The sequence below is a fragment of the Struthio camelus genome, chromosome 15 (genome assembly GCF_040807025.1).
Source record: "Struthio camelus isolate bStrCam1 chromosome 15, bStrCam1.hap1, whole genome shotgun sequence".
NCBI lineage: Eukaryota > Metazoa > Chordata > Aves > Struthioniformes > Struthionidae > Struthio > Struthio camelus.
Window position 1 is genome coordinate 15,769,661 of NC_090956.1, and position 23,677 is coordinate 15,793,337.

At 37.9% G+C, this 23,677-nt stretch overlaps 1 protein-coding gene across 22 annotated transcripts in view; it reads right to left on the minus strand.

The window, feature by feature from the left end:
• Positions 1-23,677, minus strand: part of RBFOX1 (RNA binding fox-1 homolog 1) — a 1,498,714-nt gene that overhangs the window by 148,138 nt on the left and 1,326,899 nt on the right. The window lies entirely within an intron of this gene.

The following is a 23,677-nucleotide window of genomic DNA, read 5'->3' on the forward strand; positions in this document are numbered from 1 at the left end:
GACTAGTCTTTAACCGTAAAAGGTCAGTGGAATCTGCCTGAATTAATGCCTCAACTCAGACACGGAAGAGGGCTCAGATTATTCCAAAAGTTACTAAGTGCAACTGTCGTTACAGATACCTGATAAAGTTAGGTCTATCATCTATTATGATTTACTATTTTCAGAACACAATACATGCAACCTACACACCACAGAATTTGGGTGTATACTGTTCACATACTTGCAAATATTTACATGAAATAACGCTCTGTTAGATATGCAGAACTACTTTGAGGTACACTGTATTGAGCAACGGCACTGAACAAATGTAAAACAATGATGAGATTCTAGTTTGAAATCACAGTATTAAATATTTTAATCTAAAAATACACCAATTTAAAACCTGAAGTTAACATGAAAGAAAAATTCTACACTGTAAGATGTCAAAATAAACATATTTTAAAACTTTAAAAGCTACCAAAATTTGAAGACAATGTTATTTCATTTCCATGTTACAATAAGCCCGTACAATTAAAAAACAAATGCCCTCACCTCTCTATAGATAGTTTGATCTGTCTTTATGTTTGATATGACAGTGGAAAGTTAGACGGGTTAATTTATCAACTATAGGCTTGTGATTAAATTCTCTACTCATACCAAACAATGATAACGGGGGCAAACGTAGAGAACACTTTTTTAGCACGTATTTAAAAGATGTCCAAAGCATGATGCTACAGATGACACAGCATTAGAGGCCATGCATACGGGGACTAGGGAGGGCTCTAAAGAATCCTGCACTGAGCTAGACTAACTGGCTTGAAAGATGAAGCTACCTCTATACATATCAAGTAATGTAAAAATAAATAATTCAATGAAAATTAAAGAAATTTTAAAAATATGTTGTCAGTCTCCCACCACAGCACGTACAAGTACCTGCAGAGGAATATTGGAGGGATTTTGTTTCTTTGTCCTCATCAGTTCTTGATTTCCTAAATTCAAATTAGGACGGAAGAATAAAAGTCACTCTTTTGCATTTCATACCTAACGTCACTACCAGTCACTTGCTACTAATTGAGACATCAGTGATCTGACCTGAACTGGGCCTATACTCAGGAGCTTTCAAAAATTCGAAAATCACGGCACAGGAACAAGCTTTGGGTACATGGCAGGATTAGAAGGGAAAACTACATTTTCCTTCAAAAAGGCATTGTACCCTAAAAAATTAAGCATTATAGTAGGAAACTAAACCTCCCTAAATTTAATGCCATCTTTTGCTGCCCTATTAGTGTATGGCCATGAGCAAGTAGTTTACGTTGTGTCACTCAGCTACATTTAAAATGAAAACACTGGCATTTAACTGCTATGATTCCCCTCACAAGGTTAAGTCAGGAAACTTCATTTGTACGTATCTATAATCTTTTTAAAGTTACTGTTGCACTGAAATTTGCTGGGATTTAAATTTCAACATAGGTAAAAAAATCCTTGTAATTTCACCTTAGTAAGAGCACACCTATACCTTTTTGCACTGAAATTGCAAGGCCCCTTTTTTTTGCACTTGGTATTTTCTAACTATTAAAGAAAAATTTTCTAACTATAAAAAAAAATTGAGATGGAATAACAAGCAGCAATGAATGGATTCCACCAGAGAGATTTATTAGATTTTAAAGGAGTACTTCAAAAACTTTTTCGGGGAGGAGAGTGAGGCCTTGAACTTTTTACATCAATTGTTTTAAGAAGGCCTTCAGCAAACGGTAAGAACGAACAACAGCAACTTGAAGTTCTGCCCCTAGAATCATTTGCACTGTGCTAGCTTTGAAACACAGTAGCTGGTTACTGCTGGTCTGTAAGCTATTCCTTCATGTCAGATGCTAAACATGGCATTAAAGTCAGCAGGTGTTAAAAAAGAGCAATAACAGCAACAAAGGGGCCAAGAGCTAATGTCCAGGTGCATTTCATCTAAAGGTTTTTACACTACCTTGAGTTCTAACACAGATGTTGTGGAGACCCCCACTGTTTCTCATTAACTTCGACAGCAGTTCCAGGAGACCCTAATTAATATTCAAAGCATTCACACTTAGTGCTAATTGCAGCTAATATTTAATTAAGAACATTGAGCTGTTACATGATTTCTTACCCATAACTTCAAATGCTTCCCTTTTTAGAATTATCATAAAATGACACACTGCACTGGAAACTTCTGCACCTTCACACTGCTGCGACTCTTCTACCTCATCGACTACACTTGTTAAGGTGAGGGCTGGATCTCTTATTAAAGGGGGCCCAGTTTTAAAAAACAAACAATGAAGGATCAGCATGTTTATATAGCTTCTACATATTCAAAGGTTTACAGCCTTGCCACTTAAAAAAACATGCTTAGGGTAGGAAACTGGCATGCAAGGTTATCTGCCCAGGCATTGTGTGTTCATCACACTGTTTGAAAAAAAAAAATTATATGACAATGACAATAAACCTGAGCTATTCTTCTCTTAAAAGCAGCAGATTACTGTAGCCTTCTTTAGGTTTAAAATTAATGTGATTTTCTCATTCACGGTGAACTCAATAGACAATACAGTATAAAAGCACCTATGTATAAACCTGCTATTTACTACTAAGCTATCTATTGCACCAACATTTTAAAATATGAATTTACATTAAGAACAACGCAGTTTAAACTAACAGATGTTTGAATATATGTTGGTTGCCGGAAACTCCAGACTACACAAAACTCAGCTATATTTGAGTGGAGCTTAATAAACCAGAAATTCTAAGTATGGTCCTCTAAAATGACACATAAATGTGCCCTTTAAAAAAAAGCAAATTAAAATCAAAAAAATGAAATAATAGCTGTAACGCATCAAGTTGAGTATATGAAATGGCCCTGAAAGCAACAGGAAACATTGATCCTAAATTAGCCTACAAACTCAGGTATTAGAATTATCTCAAAACTGCGGCTGACGGTACACAGACGCTGTTTGATACAATGTAGGCAGGGCAGGCTACGCAGAGGTGGTCATTTCAGACTCCGCTCCAAGTAGCTTTACTTTAAGTTTAAATGACCCCTTAGTGCTCACTTTTGTGCCTGGTTTCTAATAAAGTAGTTGCTGGCAACCGAAAGAAGAACAAAGGATGGCAGACAGTCAGGCTCTGCTAAATGTTTTGGCCTGAGATTTAATGAAAACCACATTTCAACTGAAAAATATGCTTTACGTGGCAGTGTATAAAATCAACTTTATTGCTTTCTGCTTAAATGTTGAACTCTACAGAACAAAACAAGAAAGTGTTCTGAAGATGTAGGTAAGCAAAGTTGTTCCTATTCCATATATATTATTCCACTTGAAGAAAAGGTAGAATTTAAAAATGCTCCTAGTATCTCAGATCTCAACATGCCTTTTCAGCATCTTCTGTTCTGAAAGGATTTCTTAATTACAAAATGCATGAAAAGTATCAAAATGTAACAAAGCAAGCTTGTTATATTTGTACACAAAAGACAGTACAGAAAAATACTACTTATGCAGTGTTCCCTTTTAAAAACACATTTGCAGCATAAAACTGTATTTATTCAATGAAAACCTCTCTGGCTGCCTGCATTTTAAAGTCTAACTAACAGTTTATTGTTTGTTTTACTCTCTTTCAGTTTGGTGTGTTTTATTTCCTTGGCACGAGATATTTCACATTTAGAGAAAGCCTCTCATACTGTAGTTAAATGAGCCAAACTGCATTATATCCTCGGGGCATGGAAACAAAGAAGAAAAATGCAACATTACTCTGTAAACCTGCTGGTTATAAGAACGGCTCAGTTAGATATATCAAGCGCAGCAGAGACACATAATCGCTGCCGTAGTTCGCCTACTTTCAGAATGACTTAAGCAACAAAACATGTATTAGAAGAGTCTTGCACACAGTGGTGCAGCTGGATATAAGAAATGCCCTGGCTTGAGTAAAATCAGTTTCAAGTGAAAATAAAAGTGAAAATACCTGCTGTACCATCCTGCTCCCTTTATCCTCCATAAACTTAGCAGCTGCTCTAGTCCCAGGCCATACAGCATCTGCCCAAAGCAAGCATCAATTATGGATGAGGGCGTGAGAGCACTGTAACGTGTGTATGAGTGTGGCTGATAGGGGTGTTGAAGGAGGGGGAGCTAACGCAAGGCTTACTGACCTCCCTCTCAACATCTGACTGCTCCCAAAACCTAATCCAGATGGGACTCTTTCAGTTTGCTGGGCCTCGCCCCATCAATCACAGCAGGCCCCTCCTCTGTCTCCTGCTACTAGTTATGGAGTGCACCACTGAGCAGATGATTACACACAGAAGAAGAAGAAACACAGCTTGACTACATTAATAGCTGTTTAGAAAACATTAGAAATGCTACTATGTAAGTTGCTGCAAGCTGAACGTTTCCATTTTAAAACTAAGACTCGGTATTCAAAGTTATAAAAGCCCCTGAACTTCCACTGCTTTGACTCTTCAATAACTACAATGTACAGTAACATGTATGTATTTCTCTGTGATTGAGTCTTCCTACGTGTGCTAAATTTAATAGCAAGAAGACTTCTGTTTCAAAGCTGCTGAACTCCATAAGTAAACCACGTATAACTGCAGCAGCCTGTTTTACATTAAACGTACTTTATCCTTCCTTACAACTGAAGTATTGTTTCCTTTTTTGTTTCATTTCATGATAACCCTCTTGCTTACCAGGGGAAATATTTCAGAAATGCTTCCCAGGTTTTATTCGGTAAGGCACTTGCTAAGCAAGTTAATGCTTCACTGTTAAAAGAACTTGCCTAGGTACTCCAGAGGAAGTTTAAAAATGATTAAAGTTCTAATTAAATCACATAATAAAGAAAAAAGCTGCAAAGCTACCGAGAGCCCCAAAGAATACACCTTTATTGGCACCCTGTCATGCATTGCCTACAAGTACAAGAATTCAGAAACAAGGCAGACATGTACCAGGGGAATTTTTCTTTACAAATGTCTAATTCTAAAGGTTGGACAGGACAGCAGATAAACACCCATTAGTTCATCATTACATTCATATTCCAACTGAAAAATACTGGATTTCTTTAAAGTAGCAGTGTAATTCTTACAGATTTGTTGCTGGCACTCCACAATTAACGATAATAAAACAGCCACTTCAGATTTTTCAGAAGGAATCAGGCATCCAACCACACTGGACCAATAATCACAATTGACTGATTCTGCAAGCTTTCTCTGTTGTAGCTTAATTATCTGACCGGGCCACTTGACTCACATCATTTGCTTCTGCAATCATACCAAATGAATTCTCCAGCAACCTCTCTCCTTTTTTTTTTTTTTTGGAAGTTTCAGTACAGAGACAGATTCAGATTTCATTTAAAGAACAACATCCTTCCAAAAGAAGGATATTCTCAAAAGTAAGAATGATAATGGAAAATACATCTTCTGCAAAGTGTAGGAGAAAAGGCAGTAATAGCAAGCAGAAGAGACTTTCTTCACTACCTCAAGAGCATCAACAGAAGCATCTCTTTCCTCCCGTTACAGAAGAACATTTTCTTATGATCTTCTTTATGTATAACATATTGTGTTCTGTGTTCCTGCTACTATTCATCTGCAAATAAAACGTCCATTTTCTGTCAGGGTAGGACAGACTATAACTAATCAAATAGCACGACACCCTGTGAAGAGGGAAGGTTAAATACTGTTACTTACATTTTACAGATGCAGGCGAACAACTTGCCAAAGACTAAATCCTAGCCTGGACCTCTGCCTCTATTCAAGACCACATGGTAATATGGATGTAGAGATCAATATGAAGAAAGAATTCCCTCTGGCACCCTTCTTCTTTCCAAATGTTACTGCTGAAACTTTCTACTGCCCTTACGATTGTATGATTTATACACACTAGCTTTCCTTTACCTACATCACAGTTCTTGCCCTTGCCATTTTCAACGGCCCAAATGGACGTGATTCTGTTACATCAATTTGTTTTCACTTTCTTCCTGACTAGCACCTCAGTCTTTCTTTCTTTTACTCACATTTCCTGCCCATCCTTCACTTTCTCCCTCTCTGATCCTTTAAACTATAGCTCAACTTTCTGTTCAATCAATCGATTAACACTGAAAAAATTAACTAGGGGCCTTCCCTCACCAGCTTCTCTGTCCCCACTTTTCCTCCCCATTTTCAGAAATTTGAAGGAAAAAAGACCAAAAAAAAGAAAAGACACGTAGCGGGAGAATCTGGAGCTTTCAGTAGGCGCGTCTAAGCTTCATTTCCGCAGTGAGAATTGATTCTTAATACATTTCAAAGGAAGATATAAAAGGAGCTTGCCCTTTCCCACAGGTCAAGGCAGGAGACTGTACCTCAGTCTTATTTCACACCTTGACTGGAGAACACTAAAGACGACACAGCATCCTCATGCCCAAATAGGGAAAATACGGATTGGACTGTAAACATCTGAGGTGGATAAAAAATGCCTGGACTACTAAGCTTTAAAGAGAGTAGCAATCAATGTTCAGAAGTCTAACTGGCAATGAGCCATGACTACCATCCCTGAGGGGTCAATGCCAGGTCCCAAACTTTTGAATATCTTCATAAAAGACCTAGATGAAGCAACAGAATGCAAGCTCACAAATGACACCAAATAGAGAGAGCAGCTGATACACCTGAGGGCAGGCCTGGCATTCATCAGGGTCTTTAGAAGCAGGGGGAATGGGCTGTCAAGAACCCCATAAAGTTCATAAAGGCAAATTGCGAAGTCCTGCTCTTGGGACAGAATAACCACATGCATTGGTACAGGCTGTCGACTGATTGGCTAGGCAGCAGCTCTGCAGAAAGGGATCTGCCAGAGTGCTGGTGGATGAGGTAAACATGAAATCAGCAGTCTGCCTTTGAGACAATAAAGACTAACTGCATAGCAGGCTCTAATAGCAAGACGATAGCCAGAGGAAAGAGATTATTCTTCTCCACACAGCACTTGTGAGACAGCATCTGGAAAGCTGTGTTCCATCTGGAGCTCCCCAGGACAGCAGATACGTTGGTAGACTGGAGAGGGCCCAGTGGAGGACCGCTAAGATGGTTAGAGGGCTGGAGCATATGGCATATGGCGAGGGGCTGAGGGAGCTGGTTTAGCTTCGCCTGGGGGAGAGAGGGCTAACAGACAGTTTAATCGCATCTTCTCCAACCTAATGGATGGTTACAGAGAAGATGGAACCAGACCTTTCTCAGAGGTGCCGAGTGACAGATCAAGAGGCAATGGTCAAAAGTTGCAGCAAGGAAAATTATGACTGGCTATTAAAGAAAAAAAAATCATTATGAGGGAAGTTAAAAGTACAGAAACATTTCTGCTTGGAGAGATTGCGGAATCTTGGAGACCGTCAAAACACAGTTGGACAAGGCCCTGAATAACCTGATCTGTGTAGTACCCCTGATCTGAAAAGGACGTTTGGACTGGAAGACCTCCAAAGTTCCCTTCTAACTTACATTATTCTGTGAGGCGATGGGGTTTCAACAATAGCAGAGTATCTTCAAAACTGCTTTTATACTTTTATCCTATTTGATGACTTTTCTTATAAAGGCATTTATCAGCAAGGAAGGGGTTAGTTACAACTTCTTATGTTCTTTCTCTCCTCGAGGAACCATTTCCCAATTCTTGACATGGATTTGGAAAGCTGTCTAAACTATATATATTTAAATTTGTTTAATCCACAACCAGAGGGGTATGAACGTGACATCCACTATAGCGCATGAGAGACTAGATCTGTTCCACAAACAATGCACATTAATGTTGTGGACTATGATATGTCTTAATTATTGTCGCACTTAGTCACCAATTTTCACCATGTGAAAAAGAACCCTGCCTTGTCAATTGGGTCTCCATAGAAAGTAGAATTTTCTTCTGATTTCTACATCACCTCCAAGCCAAGAATAACTACTAGTGGTATGTAAGCTTTCTAGTGTCACCTGCAATTTTTTCTACTTAAATTTTATTGAAAATCACTGCCACCTCCTAAAGCTGAATTGCAGTCAAGGTAGTATGCCCATTTTCATATTGTTCCACTTCTAAGGAAGTGGTTGCACAAGCCAATTTTTTTTTACTGCAATACTGATTAAACGTATGGGACTTTTAAAGCAGGATCAGTACCCAAATCAGTTCACGGCAATTGTGATACCGTAAGTGAGAGCTTAATGTACTGAAGTACAGGGGCAGAAACAAGCAATGGGAGATGAGAAAGAGAATAAACCAGCAGAAATATAGTAAGCTGTGTTGACATAAAAGATTTTGACTCGACAAACTATGCCTTAACTATCTTAAGTCTTAAATTTATAATACTTAAGGCAACACAGAGCAAAGAGTAAACTACAATCTCCTATAGGAGAGAGTAAAAACATCAACCTGTTCTCATAACGCAGCTAACACAGAGCTCGGAGCTACTACAAGTGATGTTGCACAAAAAAGAAACATACAGTGCAATCAGAAGTCATGTAGCCTGCAGGTCTGACAGGCAATCCAAGATTGGGAACTCTTGGGCCATCTTTTAGAACTACAGACAAAAATATAATTCATAGCTGAAGCAGTAGAAGCAGCAGAGATTGTTACTAGAACTATTTTACGAGTGTGCATTAGTCCTTCTAAAAGCCAAATATACTAGCCCAGGTGAAAGACCATGCTTATATAGCAAGACTCCGTCTGGTCTTAGCATAGCTCTGCATCATGCTATGTCGGCCTTTCTTCTAGATGCCAATGAGACCATTACCACTTTGCAACTTCTATATGAGCGTAAGGATTTCCTGGACTTCAGTCAAAAAACTTCTCTAAATGCCATAGGTCAAGGATTGAACATTCAAAAAAATTAAAGTCTGAAGAGGGGAAAATAAGCAGATGTATGGCTCTTAGTGGAATTTCTGGAAACCCGAAAAAATTTTGTAACATGGCTGAAACTATTTAGGATTTTGCTCTAGGTAGACTTCAGTATCTCAATTTAAATTTACTCACAAAAACATCAAAGTAAATTTCTCAGGGGACTGGGACTGGATACAGCTGCATTTTTAGAAGCATTTCAATCAGTCATTTTAATCTAGCTGAGGTTAATAGTTACACAAAGTTGTTCCCAATTTACAGATGCTGCCTCGTCTAGATTACAATAAACGGACTGGCTTTTTTAGTTGTTTATTTCAGGGACATAACACAAAATATAGCAATATATCTGCCAACTCTGTTAGCTACTGCAATTCAGAAGGCAGTGAGCCTATATCAGATACCCAAATACATCTTTTGGGGGTGTTTATTCTGGAGAAACCATATCAGATTCATATGTATCTAATTAGTTGTTCTTCATGTATAATGAAATGGCTTTTAGTTAAAAATCACCAGGCAGAAAGAGTGAGGTGTTTCACAAACAGACAACAAAACCTATTACAGAAAGAATCAAGAAACTGAGACTGTAAATAAGCACAGTAGTTTCCCTGAACAGCCAAGTAGGCTTTCGCCTGCTTCACAAAAGCACCACTGAGGTTACTACATTAAATTGCAGCTTGCCTTAGGTATTCAGATCTGTGGTAAGACAAGGCTAAAGTGACAGAGTAACGTTACATAGGCAGCAGCAGTTATTTGAGGGCAAACTTGCATGACATCTCTTTGAACTTAACTCTTCAAACAGCTTCTCTGGAAAGACTGGACTGTTAGCTGGGTTGAAAACTAGCTGGACTGTCAGGCTCTAAGATCAATGGCTTAATGTCTTGCTCATGATTGGTAATAAGTGGAATACCCTAAGGGTCCATACAGGGACTCATACTGTTCAAGGGCACAGAGTGCGCTCTCAGCGAAACTGCAGATAACACTGAACAATGGAGCCTCGGTCTAGAGGGAGGAGCTTGATAAACCTGAGGACTGGGCAATCAGAATCCTCACGAAGTTCAGCAAGGAAAAGTGAAAAGTTCTGCATCAGGGGCCAAATAACCCCACGAACCATGTATCAGTGTGCAAGCCTAGAAACCAGTGGCCAAACAGCAGTCCTACTGAAAAGGACCTGAGGACATGAGGCTGAATATGAATCAATGGTGTGCTCTCATGACAAAGAAGCCAAAATGCATGCTAGGCTGCATTAGGAGAAATATGGCCAGCACATTAAGGGAAGTTGTTTACCCTCCCTCTATTTGGTATGGCACATAGAATATTGTAGTTTCTGGCCCCCTCCAGTTCAAGAGGGATGCAGAGAAACTCATGAGGCTAGCAAGATGGTCAGCAGCCTAGAGCATACATCCTAAAAGGAGAGGTTGAGGGAAGCTGGGGCTTATTTAGCCTAGCAAAGCGCAACGTAATAGCTTCCTCTACCTGAAGGGCAGTTACAAAGACGATGGAGCCAAAATCTCCTTGTTGGAGCACCAGGTGATACAGAAAGGGAAAAAGGCCACCAACTGTGGCATGGGAGGTTCAGGATGGACATCAGAAAAAACTTTCTCAGTAGGAGGGTAGTGCAGCCCTGGAACAGGTTACCCAGAGAAGGTGGGGAATCCTCACCTTGCAGGTCCTCAAGACTTCATTAGACAAAGCTCTGGCTGACCTGATGTAGCACTGGTGTTAGTCCTGCTTAGAACTAGAGGTTGGACTGGATGACCTCCAGCTGTACCTTCAACATATCTATGATTCTGCGATTCTATGAAATAATTATATTAGCACGACTGAGGGGGCTGCAAACAGGTGCAAGGAAACAAAACAAATTCTTAGGCTGATTAATGCATCATGGAATAATAATTTGGGGGAATAAACCTCACCGCACATCCACTGACTCCCTTTCAAATTTACTCTGTATATATAAAGGTGTTAAAATACAGATTTGCAATCTACACTAAATAGGAAGTGACTGGTTATTTGCCCTCAGAAGCAGATTGTTCATAGACTATCAGTCTTTTAAACTGCAGCTGAAACGCTATAATCTCCTTTTTTCTTCCTTCCTTAAAAAAAGATTATCTGTTCTCTGTTGTTCACAGAGATCACATGCAACAACACTGAGATGTACGTATGAATTGCATGTATTCTGCATTGTACCTGTAACTCTTTGCCAAGTGAACTTTTTTCTTTAACTATGACCCCAATATTTTTACCAAATATGACAGAATACTTACGAATTCAATTTATGCATAAATCATAATTTCCAGTTCCAAGAGACAAGAACTGTGATCTTCACTTCTATAAACTTTTCACTGAAACTAAGCAGCAGCAGCTATTTCTATAGAGTTTGATATAGTTTTACAGCATTAAAAAACCCCACTATTTTAGTTTCCCACCTTTAAATTACTCAGAAAAACTAAAAATATTAAGAATTTAGGAATTAGCTGCGGTAACAGCTAACCACTTTCAGGCAATATCCATTTCCCCTTTTTGTTTAACATCTCCCTGTTATTTATGACGGATCACAGACAAGGTGAGCTGCGAGGACCAACTACCATGCAGTGCCATCTTGTTTAATACCAGTTGAGGCAGCATTCATTTTTTGGCACTGAAATGACATTATGGAACATCATGTTATTTACTTCTAAGATTAAAATGCCTATCAAAATATCACTGAGCACAAGGAACAGAGAGATTGGCTTCCTGCCTCTGCTACACTGCTTGTTTATCACTGCGATCATTTGTGTACTTCAGTGTTTATGTTAAGGTGCTGTTATAACATTAACAAGTAATTATTTACTTCACCCATGTTTGCTGTTAGCAAATTAAGCTACAATACTAAAGTAAGGTACAGCTCTTCTCACTGATGAGATGAAAATGGCAATCAAATTTGCCTATGCAACACAAAATGTATTTCTAAACACACATCAAAACTAACTGAAAATAAAGATGAATCTATTAATAGAGTGCTACAATGAATCTGCAGTTACAAAGAAATTGAACAAAATCCTGTAAGGGCTTCTGTACCGTTGGAAAGACTTTGATTGACTATACTGATTGGCAAATTCTACATTGTTAAATCTCTAGAACGCTTCTCTTACTGTGGAAGGCATGGTTCATTTGTCACTGTATTTTAGTTTCCCCCATCCGTAGGACAGTGACTAAAATTGCTCTGAAATCTGCAGAAGTATGTCTCTTCTTCCTGCACATCTTCTCTAGAGCTGTATTTATTGGACTAGCCCCCCTTCACAAAGCTGAACATATACAACAAATAATTATGACAGGAAATCTTGCTGTAAAGCTGGCCCTTGTGACATGCTAAAAGTGCCTGATACTGGTAAGCTACAAAGCATTACTTTGAACACACGTTATTTTAAAATAATACAGATTGTAGAACTGGACACAAATGATCTGTTTCTCAGTTTACAGTTTGTTTCTGTGGCTCTGTGGATGGAGGGGTGGTGGACAGAAATATATTTCCAAAACTGAGATAGCAGCATTGAGAAAAACTTCCACAAGATTTACCAGAAGCATACGGCTAATATACAGCAATAGCATCCAAAAGCATTTGTGTTTATACAGTGCTGCAACATTTATACAAGCAGCAGCATCCAAGCCATAGAATTAGTGAAAATAAGCATCTGCATAGAGTATTTCAGGAAAGAAGAGTTATAGCTTTAAAATTGCTTTTAATCCACATGAAATGAACTAGCTACCTTTTACACTAGAAGAGTTATTTAAGATGAAATAAGCTATCTGAAAATATTGAAATAGTTTGGTATTTGCTGAGCGTGCACCCAGTGAGATGGACAATACAGCAAATGTGTCAGTATTCAGGCAGCTTCTAGCTGCAAAAGAAATTCAGATTAGATATTGCTACACAGAAATCTATAGCTAGTAGGTATTCAGTCAGAAAGTAGTTTTTCTTTTAAATATTACAGTCACAGGGTATAGTACATCTCTTGTGTCAAGTTAAATTTAATCATACCAGCATACTTAAAGGAAAAAACCTGAGTGTCTACTCATATACCCATGCCAGAAGGGATTATATGAGGCTTTATGAAGCCTTTTCCTTTTATTTAATATTCTGATATCTATATAGAACAATTTTGATATGCAGTATACCCCCAAACTAATCTATTCTATTGTCTTTTTAATGCACACCTAGTATGCCTGAACTCAGTTAAAGTATAATGCGTACTGTCAATTACTTATGTTCTTCTGAAGTCTGCTTCTGTAAGAGGAAATACATTTTCCTTGAAGCAGAAATGGGTATAATGCTAATTTTCTTGGGAGTAAAGCAACATAATCTGCTTTCTCCTCTTTAAGAGCACATACGAAAAAGAACAATAATTCATGAGCTCACTAACGGCTACTGATTTTTGTCATACTTAGTAGAATCAGGTATATGAAGGACTATACTTCAGAAACAACAAGGTGTTTGAGCAGCGCAACACAGAAAGGTAGTAAGTTTTTATTGAAATGTGCTTTTTCTACATACACCCAATGGCTTATCTGAATAACAATGAAAAAAAATCACTATTGAATCCATCAGAAATGAATCAAATGTATTGTGAAGACAGCTAAAAATTGCTTACTATTTCTGCAATTGCAATGGAGATTTCCGTAAAATCCTTCAGACAATATACATCTTCTCAACCTAATTTTAAAGGAAAAGGAGGACTCCTACTTCCTTATCACCCCCCAAAGAGGGAAATTCATCTTATTTAAGTTTAGCTATTTTAAGATTTGATCACTTTAGTCATCTAGCTCTCTTTATAGTTCATACAGTGAGACTAGCATCCATCTTAGGCACCTATGCTAGAATGGTACGAATTATCCTCCAGAATAAGGAGGATTCTCTCCAGTCACATTATGCTGAATGAGACAAATCCCTCCCGATAAGACCAAGTTAAGAATATCTGGACTCCTATATTCAGGTTAGGTTTCCCTGACATTGCGCCTCAGCTTTTGGCTGCCATAGATTAAAAATAACAACAGCAACAAAATAGAGACATGAATTTTATTCTAGTTACTAAAACTGTTCAGTGATATATCTATCTTTCTAGCATGCACTTCGGCAGACTCAATCCACCTCAAAACGTAAGAAATCTGTATGAACAGAATTTAGGCTCCAAAATAGGGGCCTCAAAGGCAGAAGTCTACTTCTACAAATGTATTAAGTTTGTTCTGCCAAGCCCTTCAGTGAATTCTTCTCTCTTCTCACTCAGATCTTGTTTTAGCTTTTCCTTTCTTCTAAATCAAAATCTACTTGTGCCTCCCTCAGACTCCTTTATTATTTTCTCTGCTTCCTCTTCCTACACCTAGCTGTAAAAATCTGATTCTCCCCCTTTTTATTTATTTTAACAATTCAGAGAACAGCAGATGCAAAATACTAGTCTGCTTGGCATGGGAACACACTACAGTAACTAAACATAAGTATACAATACGAAATACGAAAATTGTGAATGATTCTGAGCAGAAATCTGAGGCTACTGTAGCAGTACATTTTGGAGAACTTCTTCAACTGCTCTCATATGTACTGGATACAGTTTTAGCCATTGCGCCCAGGATTTGGAGATGAAAAGCTATTTTAGAACTTGACACAACTGTGGCACTTCCCAATTGTTGGTTTTTATGAAGTAAAGTAAGTAAGTACAGTAATCACCTGGTACAAATACCAACAAAGGGTTCACTGCTCTTCAGTTGACTTCAAGTAGGAGCAAACAGGTTGAATGCTACCTACTGTTTTAAAGAACAACAATGAAACAAAAAAACAAAGCAGAGAGCTACTTTAAATGCACAAAAGAGGAAAAAGTGGATTTGAATACTGTAATAAAGAGGTCTTCAGTGACTAATGGCATTAAATAACGAAGGCAATACACTCCAAACTCCATTTCTGGAGCAGCATACGTAGGTTCTGTTATATTAATAACGAAATTCAAGGGGGCATTCTGAAGCTAAGCATGGCAAATTGATTTGAAAAAATTGTTTGATAAGAAGGATTAAAAACTGATTTTTTCAAGTTGTTATTTTAAATTCATGTTAGCAACACAGACTGCACAGCAGTTAAACAACCTGTACTTAAGAACTCTCACACACTTTGGAGGCACATAAATTACAATATAAAATATTGCAATGTAATATAGTATATTATATAATATTGTAATGCAGAGAATACTTCATTAATTCAAACAATATAACCAGCACCCATTACCCATCTTTATTCCTCTTTGCAGAGTAGTAAGAGTAAGGGGGAAAATACCCTGAATTGAAATCCTGATACCTGCAATTTTTTGCCCGTTAACAATTAAATACATTTTGCTTCAATTTCTTGCATATATAAAACAAAAATTACAATGCATAGGTCACTACTAGGAAGGACTGGAATTTGCTAGCTAACATCTTACATTCGATGAAGCTGAAAGGGCCAAAAAGAAAAAGGGCACCAGTTCAATTAAAATAATAGTTAAAAAAAAAAAAAAATAGCAAGCTACTGCAAGCCCTGCACTGGTGCACTTGGCCTAGCTAAATGGTAGTTCCTATTGCCTTAGTTGAAAGAGCATTTTAAATAAAGGTACAGAAAGCAAAAACACAAATAGTTTAAAACTAAAAGCAGAGCACCTAACATTCCTTTGCAGCACCTCAGTCAAAGTGCACTTTCTATTAACCAGTGCAACTTTCTGATGCAAAAAAGTCCATATTAACTGTGTAACTTGCAGCTCTTCAAATTCTCTTCTTCTGAAAGATCTGTAAATAATCTCTGTCCTTTTTATAGAGAATAATTTCAGTCAAGTTTTATTCAGAAGTTATCTGTATTTCAAAATACTGAATTTTGATACACAGATTATTTCAGAATTTGAAAGGAACAATTAATATGGCCCTAACAAAACCATTTTGCAACTGCATTTGCCAGCTGTGTACCATTAAATAGCTGCATGTTAATTGTAATCTAGGAGAAAAAACATCCATAGGAAAACTAGCTTTCACTATGTTTTCAGGAACACAAAAAAAACCTGCCACAAAAATAATCAGAACTCAGTGAGGATATTTATAGTTGCCTAGATTTGTATGTATTTAGCCAGTTTTGTACTTCCAGTTCACTCAATACAGTTTACATGGTTAACTGTCATTAAAATTAATTTCTGAAAACCAGTGGTAGAAGAGATATCAACATTCATAAGTAATCACCTTGGACTAATCTCTTTTTTCCATGTATGAGACTTCTACTTCCCAGCAAATCCTGTTGTGCATGATCATCTGTGGGAAACACAACTGCCACTCTAGAGAAACTGCAATGTTTCCTCGGTGATTATGGAAGCAAAAGAGGGCTCATAGATGTTTTCAAGAAATTCATGAGATAAATACAGAAACCTAGAGCTTGATCTCTAACAAGGAAGGCCTTTCACCAGAACAATAGTTCACTAGAAGTTCAATATAATCCAAACTTTTTGTATTTTGCTCTAAATGACAAAGCACTGAAGGTATTTGGGAGTAATGAGGAAATGTGCAGACTTTGCACAAGGCTGCATTTCATTTTTGAGATATAATTACGTTCCACGCAAATACTCTGCTGAACTTATTATTCTTTCTCATTTTACATATCAGTGCTTTTTGCTTTTCAGAAATTGTTACAGCTTTGTAACTCTAAGCTACTGAATTGAACATGGACACTGAAACAGAAATACGGTTACAGTGTAGTAAGTTTGACCTAGTTACTGACATACTTACTATGCTAGATTAAATTCTGGGATGGGTACTGCATTCACGAACATACACTGCAATCAGATGATCGCTGCTGAAATGACAGTACCCAAAATATCACCATCTGCAAGCTCAGAGGAATTTTGGGAGCTCCTCACACGCTTCTGCACTATCAGCTGCTTTAGCTTTTTTGGATACCAAAAATAGTACAGCATATGCAACCCACTTGACTGAATCAGATGAACCTTGGCCATACATTTTGCTGTCTCAACAGCGGGACTGTTTGCCTCCAGCTAGAGAGCAGTAACATCTGAAAGGACCGCCATGGTTTCCGCAACGATCTGTCAAGGTACTACCTCATTTAATAGCAGGCTTCTCGAAAAACAAGCGAGGCAGGAAACAGTCATTCAGACGTACCTCTCCACCAACAATCAATGCAAGAATCATTCATATTGCCAATTTACTTTCCAATCTGAGCTGAGACAAGGAAAAAACCTACACTTGTGAAATCAGAAAAATAAATGCCCTCACTAGCCTAAAAATGCACATTTACTCACATGGGGGACAGACTGCAAAAGAATGAATACTTGATAGAAGACCTGAGAGACTAGACAGATTTCTATTTCCCAGTCATCACTAAAAGCTCAACAGAAAGGATGGCAACACTTCAGGCTATACAGGTGTGCATCTACGACCCCTTGTTACTTTAAAATCCTCTAAAATATTTTTTCCCTTCTTTTTAGGTTAAACAATACTTTGATCTAAAAAACCAAACGGCTGTCAGAGCGGTCTCTTCACTGAAGGAACAGGTGAGAAACGGTAAGCAGAAAGGAGCAACTACACCAATTCTATGCCTGAAGCAACAGAGAAGCAAGAGATACGACACCTGAGAGGCAAAGACAACGCATTTTAAAGATTTGCATGTCTGCTGCTACTTTGGATCAGCAAATTTAAATGGTAAGAAACTAGTTTTAGATTGTGTTTTAGACAACACGTATCACCTGTGATAAATAAAGTATCTGGCTATGGAAGTTCAGAGTACTTAACCACACTTTTCATGCTACCTATGCTATAAGAAGTATAAGAATGCCCCCTTTATGAGACTAAGAAGTTCAATGCTTCTCTTCTATACTTGAAGTGCCTTCCTGGACAGCTATCCTAATCCAGCTAGTATGGTTTGATTTGAACAGATCTTCCTGGTGCAAACAAAGCTTCCTTTGTTCTGGAAAGAAAATGAAGTAAAAAATATAATTCTCAAACTCTGTAATGGCAATTAAAAAAAAAAAATTAACAATAAGAGGGCTGGCATGATTTAATTAGTGTGATGAACAACCACCTACATTGTATAGGTTCTATAAAGTCCACAAGAATTTCAGAAATCGGTAACAATGCTATTCTTTTGAATGGAAATGATGCACAACCTCTCTGGCAACCTGTTCCAACACTTGATTGTTCTCACGGGGAAAATGTTTTTCCTAATATCCAGTTGGAACCTCTTGTGTTTCAGTTTATGCCTGCTACCACTTATCCTCCCACCATGCACCCCGGTGAAGAGCAAGGCTCCATCTTCTTGATAACCTGTCACAGGCACTGGAAGGCTGCTACCACGTCTCCCTGAAGCCTTCTCTTCTCCAGGCTGAATAAGCACAGCTTCCTCCGCCTTTTCTCATAGAGCATGCGCTCCAGCATCCACCTTGGGGGCCCTCTGCTAAACCTGCTTGAGATGTTCAACATCTTTCTTGCATTGGAGGGCCCAAAACGGGACACAGCATTCTAGATGTGCTCTAACAAGTGCCAAGCAAAGGGAGATAATCACTTCCCTCAATCTGTTGGCTATGCTCCTGTTCATACAGCCCAGGATACTGTTGGCCTTCTTTGCTGCCAGACTATACTAACATTACTATACTAACGCAGTAGAAATTCACTTCGGGAACTGGTATATTACATGCTGAAACAGAAACCTAGGCAGATGTTAACAATTCAGAACTGCTTATAGGAGAGAGAGTTTTGAGGGGCAACAGCAACAATGACTCAACAGGCTATTGCAGATGCAGATCCGAAGAAGCTTGTGGAGTCCCACTATGAATCTCTCAACCCCAAACAAGAAAAGCCTCTGCTGTTACTGAAGTTTCAAGTCGCAATCAGAGCATCTTCATGGGGTACATTTTACAGCCGTATGAGAAAGCAGCAAAACACAACGTAGAGACAAAACACAGGATAACAGAGTTCTTCCTAGTGACAAGCAAAGTATATGAATTTAAGAAACTGCTGACCAATGTATTTTGGCTTCCGGAATCAAAGCAAGCCGTATAGCCTCTCCTCACTGGCAGCCTACAGTCTCATCACATGGCACAACCACTCCAAAACCCTAACTGGGATATGAACAGAAGAGAGCATGGGCAGGACAGACAGTGGCGGGGGAAGCATATTTTCAAGGTGAAAGTAGACAAAATATTACAAGCACTAGCAATTACACGTGGAGTCACATCACCCACTGTAAACTAGTTATTTAATATGTTGTTTAAGAGCTTAGAGAGCTCTCCATCCTACCTCTACCCCATTTGCCATATTAGCTTGTATTAATGGCGAGCTCTCACCTGGAAATACACAGCACCTCTGACTATGGGTATTACCATGTGATGCAAATGAAGATGTAAAGAGAAATCAACTCATCAGTCACAATCACAGAGGGACACTGAGCAATGCAAAAGGATTAGCACTTCACTCCTGCTCAGGTCTTTCCTATCGCCACTCTACTTTAATTAAATATCACCTCAAGTGCTGTATTACCACTAGAAATCTCGGTGTTGAAGGCTAGCATCCTGGAGTCCAAGTGCTGAAGCTAATTAGAAAAAAGAAAAATGCTTTCATTAACAATTGTGGGATTCCCCTAACAGAAATGATCCATATCTCTGGAATAAAGATTTGCCTTTCTGTGGATTTAGAATAACATGTTAAATAGCCCTCATTAAGCTCCAACCTTTTACTCTGAACCACAGGCTTGCCATTGTCTTTCGAAACCAAGGATAGATTTAACTATATCTACCAAACTATTGTCAGAATTTAAAAGACTCTTAGCTCATTGTTGACTGATAAAAGCCTTACGTCCCCTTCTTCTAACATTTTGTATTTTTATTTTTCCAGATTTGGCATATTCAAGTGCTTTTTGCCATAGTTCCCTGGCTATACATAAGCTAGTCACTACTATTTATGAAGGCAACGATAAATAAATATTAGTTAAAGAAATATAAATCTTAAATTCTAACACAGAAAGTGCAAGAGCAGGCTTAGAAACAACAAAGCCCCTAAAGCAAATACAAACACATTGAAACAAAATAATACAGATGAAAAGTAGACTTCTCCTCCACTTGCCTGTCAAGTGACTTGACTCAAGCTTTTGTGGTTTTCCCAGGAAGAAGGTGATGATATCAGCGATACCTAAAAGTGAGCCGTGAAGTTGCACTGTCACCAGCAAAAGCAAGGAGAAGGAAGAATCTTTAATTCAAGTGATAAAAGTAACCACTTTCCTAATTTTTACTCATGTTAAAATGAAAATATGAATTTGTTTTCTACTTAATACACAGCTATTTGACAAATTAACCTCTATAAAGAAGATCAGAATAAGGCCAGTACATTGCTCATGTCCCACTGAGCTAATTAAGGTGACGCCTTCAGTTCTGTCCCTGAGACGTAATTTTAATGGCTGTGATTTAAGCAATTTCTCAATGCAAAAAATACCTCCAATATTAACAATAAAGAAGAGCTACAGTTGTTGAACTATAAAATACAGTTTTTCTAATGATGTCCAAACATCATACTAAGAGCATATGGAATGGTTGAAAGATTACCTATCAACTTAAATTTAGCCTAAAAGTGATTTTTTTAAAGCATCGGTTATAAACTTAACACTAACAAACATATTTCTTTTAATTCCAAACGAAACAGATGGCTTTCAAGAGTTACGTATTTAAACATATGAAGCCCAATCACTGAACTACGAACAACTAAATAGTAAATTCTCTCAGTGATTTTTTTATTCATTTTGATTAATAAGAACAAAAGTGGAAGTATATAGGAATAAAAGAATCTAGCTTTTCATATGACTGCTTTTATTTAAATGGTAAAGGAGCAATGAAGGATTTATAAAATATTTAGTACTTTTTTATTTGAGCTAGGGTGTAAGATTTTGTTTATAGCACTCATTTGGCTTGTTTTTGTTTGTTTTTTAAAGGTACAATTTTTATTGCATCCTTTTATAGAAGGTAATGAGCCATGATATTCCAACCGTTTTACATTCACCTAGCACCATATACCTCCAAGGATTCTAAACTCCTCTATAAACTGTTCTTTCATCACAAACATGTATACAGAGGCTCCTATAGCTTGCTCTGAAATAAAGCTGCTAGTGAAATAGCACACAAGAAACATTCATCAATGTCACAAGACGAAATTTTATGCAAGAAGACAGTAAAAGAATACAGTGAGTAGGTAGTAATGAAGGTGTGAAAGAAAACTATTCATTTTTGAATTTGGCCAACATATTAGAGCTTGCTTTTCTAAACTAGCAGAGAAAATAAATTAAAATGTATATTATACTGTAAATTAAAGCACAGTCAACACCCCAGTTTTACTACTTTTGTGCAAAGCAGCATATCAAACAACACTGGCTAATACCTTCTCTCCATCAACATGACTGCAGCTGATGCTTTGGGAAAAGTATTAAAGGCAAATGATCCTTACCCTGGTCCATCATTCCAGGTTTCGGCAGTCAGGGGTGCAGAGGTTTGCTAGTTAGGTCCATGTTAGTTTATTATTGACTTAAACAGAAATAAGATTACTAGCATAAGGAATTAAACTAGTTCATTTTCCATCTTAACTTGCTGTCTAGGTGAGTTTTTCAATCAGCCTGCAACTTTCTAATGCTGCAGCAGAAAATTTGCCATTTTTTGCTTCATTTCTTCCTATGAGCTTATATAACAATATACTTTAAAGATGCCCCACATTAAACACAGCTGGTGGGCAGAATTGTACATTCTTTAGAATAACTTTTAGGGCTCCATTTGTCAAAAAGGAAAAAAGAAGGCATTTCATGACTTCTTGTGCAGAACATTCACTAAGTGGGAGTGCCTTATTTGCATAGTGGCATGTGGGTAGACTGGGACAAGCACGTTGAAATATATGACAATCAAAAACAGGTATATTGGAAATCTCTTTTAAATCTAAAAACACTTCACCCCACGTTTCACTAACTTGAGTAAACATTATTCCTAAGGGAGAAATGAATGCATGAACTACTCATGAGGGAAAAACTGTCTTCAAGTACTGCAATTTCTGCGGAGTACCAAAATACATCCAAGAATAATTTCTTATTTTGTCCCAGATCTAGCACAGCAATCAATAAGAAATGGAATTTTGATTAATGTTAAGAGTCACCATGCGATTTTTCCAGTCAATGACATGCAGAACAAGTTATAGCTGATCTCTGTTACTGACATTCTGTCAATAGTAGATCCCTTTTTTGATGTAACTTGACTGCCATTAGCATTCTAAATATAGCGAACTGTTTTGGTAGTATCTCTGTAGAAGAGAATACTGAAGTCAAAATGTAAAACAGAAGACATCCTGGCCCCGTTCATCGGGCACAGTGCTTGTCTTCGATCCACCGCTCACTGGAAACGTGTAAGTTCAGTTCCTTAAGTCCCAGTCCCCCCAGACTGGGAAAGGGAAGACAGTAAATTCCTGTTTCAAAGCTGGTTTGAGATTACTAACAGGCAACAAAAATTACACTATAGGAGCAAACATTTAAGCTTGAGTTTTCAAGAAACAGTTGTTTTGAGGCACTCCACGAAATTGCACTCTTCTTTTAAAACTGAACTGACCAAAGTAACTCATACAGTTGGCCAGAAATGTAGACATTGTTACCAGCTTTGAACAAAGGTCAGTAGAAGCTATTGGGCCTGCCTTTGGATGATGTTATCATCCACTGTCTACGAGGACTCTTAGGGAGACTCCTCCACAAATTCACAGTCTGGACAAATATGCCTTTGTGCACTTTAAAAGGAACTGCTTTCTTCTGCTGGACAGCAATACACGAGTGAATTTCACCAGATGATCTGAGATTTTGTCCAAAGTCAATTTGCCAAGCACTTTATGTTTCACCTATAGGTACAGTGGTATCCAGCAAAGTGGTGAGGTGGCCTCATATTTTGCTCCACATCATCTATACATTAATTAGACGAGAATGCAGTGGACACAGACAACTTTGGCTTTAGGTTTCTCTAGGAAGTAAACATTCTGAAGATTCTCCAATCACTATTTTCAGGTCTTTCTTTTCTAAATTTAGCAAATCACATCACACAATTTAGAAGAGCTACTACCATTTACTCCACATCAATTATTTTCTTTAACAATAGGAATTAGGGTATTCCCTGTATTTCCTTTATGTCAGTGCAACTCCGAAAATAGAGACGTGCACAGCTCTAAAAGGACGAGGATTTATTTCACTTAAGGCACATAAAACAGATAAACTGATCTCCCCTGGAAAAGGATTCTACTTGTGCAACTAACGTGTGCTGACCACTCCTGGAAGATAGCTCAAACTCAGATAATGACCTTCAAAGACTCTCTCAAGGATGTTTTTTTTTAAAAGAAACATTGTATTAGTATAAACTAAAAGAATCTCATGTCATATTTAAGAGATCCTTCACAGTAACGTTACCTAAAACGGGAAGGAGTGTATGCTAGGCAAGTCCCCTCCCCCAAACCGCTCTCATTTTGGAGCAAAGAACGCCCACATATAGCTCAGTCAAGATAATTTTAATCAGTTCAATTAAAATAGTATAATTTTAACAATGTAAATTGTGAAGCTGCTTTCCTCTGAACCTGAACGCCACGTTCTGATCTGGCTTAAGATCTTCAGACTTTTCTCTACAGTATTTATCGAACATATTTCATGAACCTCATATTTTAGATACAAGTGCAAGCCCTATGTCATCCTAAAATATGAAAATGTTTTCCTTCACAATTATTTTATGCAAAAATAACATTTACAGGTAACTGCTTTCACAAACAATGGCAATAAAATAAACTATAACCCAAAGCAGTGTGTTCTATGATACTAACCAGTTCTT